A 2,418-nucleotide genomic window follows, 5' to 3' on the forward strand; every position below is an offset into this window, starting at 1 on the left:
AGAATGAGATGACTTTCTTATTTATTTATTTATTTATATACTGATTAGAATCCTCCAGCATTATTTTATTTTTTTGCATATATTTATAGCAGCTTTATTAGTAACTGACCCAAACTGGAGACAATCAAAATACTCTTCCAATGGTGAATCAATAATCACAGTATGCCAACGCATTAAACATCTGTACAATATTGTACTATTCAACAATAAGGAGGAGTTACTATTATGCACAGCATGGATAAATCATAAATATATTTAGTTAATTAAAAGATGCATCTTTTAAAGCACCTCCAGCATTTAAAAATCACATGAGAGATGAATTTTGGGATCCTGCTGCTCACAATTGCAGAATCCGTAGTAAGTTAAGGACATCCTTTCCGTATCTGTCCTGGCTACTCCCACCCCTCCAAAGCAGTTCAAAAAGCCACAGCTCAGCTTTCATGGGAAGCGAGGTTTCTGAGTAGTTTTCATTCGCTGTTACTTTGGTGATCTGCGTAGAGCGTGCTGCTCCTTGCCGTTATGCGAGTCACTCCCTGAGGCAGAGCCCTGTGGCTGAACTGGCGTCCCTGTTCCCTGATTTTTCCAGCGGCTCCCCTGGGAGTGGTACTGCCTCGAAAGCCAGAATAATCCCTATTAGCCCTTGCTGCTGGCTTCTCCTGCGGTTTCTCAGTAGACTTCTCAGGAGCTCCATTCTCTTGGTTCTCGTTGGGAGACACTGCGTTGGAGCGCAGCACGAATGGGGGATGGCTCTTTAGGAGGTTTCGGCCGTACTTCAGCATAACTTAACTTTCAGGGTTCCTGTAAGGGCACAGCTGCTGGTACATTTATGTTACTATTATGGTAAAGCTGTATTTGCTCTTGATGGCTTTGCAGTACTCGGGGAAGGAACTGGTGTAGTCATCTGATTGAGAACATCCTTCTGAACATGGAATCCTCTATTGCAGCCTCTTCTTGCTGAGTTGTGCTTAATGTAGGAAGTTCAGCTGTACACGGAGGAGCGGTACTCATGAGTTGCTGGGCTAAAGCACAGTCTGTTTGCTCTTCTTCTGCAGGTGTTGGGTCACTAATTCTCACATCTTCATTCTCCTTTTCTTTGCAGACACCTTTAATGACATCAGACAATCTATTCTCCAAAAGAACTTCTCCTGGTATTCTTGATGAACTCCCAGGTAGAGGAGGAAAATTTGAAGCTAACAAGTCAAACTTTGGTGTTGGAGATTTTGCTTCAGCTGAAGGATGGGGTCTTGGGATCCTTTCAGCTTCTCGTCTTCGACCTCTGAAAAGAGTTCTTCTGTCCCTACCATAGTCCCCCTCTTGTTCCAGCTGTAAAGTGGAAGTCTCCTTTGGAAGGTGAATTTGCTCTTGATGCCCTGTTACTGAAGGGTTATGTTGCTTAGTTGCAAAGTTCCTCGAACTAGATCTGTTCAATGGTCTATCCCCCAATGACACAGAGCCCTCTGTTGAGTGTTCTGTACCGCTGGATGACTGATTTTTTTGGAATGGACCACCCATACTCATAGCAGTAGCAGTTATTTTGTAAGATCCTGGTGAATTAAAGCCATTCACAAAATTACCATTGGGAAAGGGAGCCAGTGGTGTTTCAAAGTAAGGTACAGGACTTGGAGACCAAGACTGAGGCACACTATTATACAGTGAGTACTTTTGGTGAGGATTGTACACAGGCTGCATAGAAACTGGTGAAACATACTGTGCCTGTGTCTGAACAGGCTGACCGTACATACTAGAATCCATTAATCGATAACCATTCTTAGCAAAGAAGGTATCAATGGCTCTTATCCTTGCCATGATTGGCTTGGCCTGAAATGTTTTCACCTCTCGCAAGTATTTAAATGCCTGTTGTGCATTGGTGTCTGGCTGGAAGTTCATGTGCCTGTTGCTGTTGTGTGCAAACTCACAGCTTTTCACTTTGGGGCAGTTTTCATTTTTGAATAAAGCTTTCACTTCCTCTACTGGTGTTGTTGCAGGAATATCTCTGGGAATCACAATGCAATGTTTAGGACTCATCTCACTTTCTCGCCTTTCTCATCAACTTGTACCTTTGGAGATGATCTCAAAAATTAGATCAATATCTGTAGTCAACTTTTTTATTTCTTCCATGTTGGCAACTGCCCATATTGGGATGAACTGGTCACTATCCATTTGAGATATTAAGTAAAGATCCTTTGATAAATTTTCTCTTGAAAAACAGAACTCTGTTTCTTCAGACATCCTTTTAGATCTTCTGTAGAAATTGCAGAACTGCTTTCTTCAGAAATCTCATATATTTGGTCACTCATGTCTTCTGGTCCTAAAGTCATCCCCAAAGTTGATTCTCCAATGCCAGTACGATTTCTTGTAGTTTCACAAGATGGATAATTCATCATTTCATATTCTTTTTTTTTTTCAAATTTTAAAATT

General features: G+C 41.5%; 1 pseudogene; it reads right to left on the reverse strand.

Moving 5' to 3' along the window:
• Positions 1-477: 477 nt before the first annotated feature.
• LOC101560742 lies at positions 478-2,390 on the reverse strand (annotated as a pseudogene).
• Positions 2,391-2,418: the final 28 nt, after the last annotated feature.

Source organism: Octodon degus, unplaced genomic scaffold, assembly GCF_000260255.1.
Source record: "Octodon degus isolate 3935 unplaced genomic scaffold, OctDeg1.0 scaffold04840, whole genome shotgun sequence".
Lineage (NCBI taxonomy): Eukaryota > Metazoa > Chordata > Mammalia > Rodentia > Octodontidae > Octodon > Octodon degus.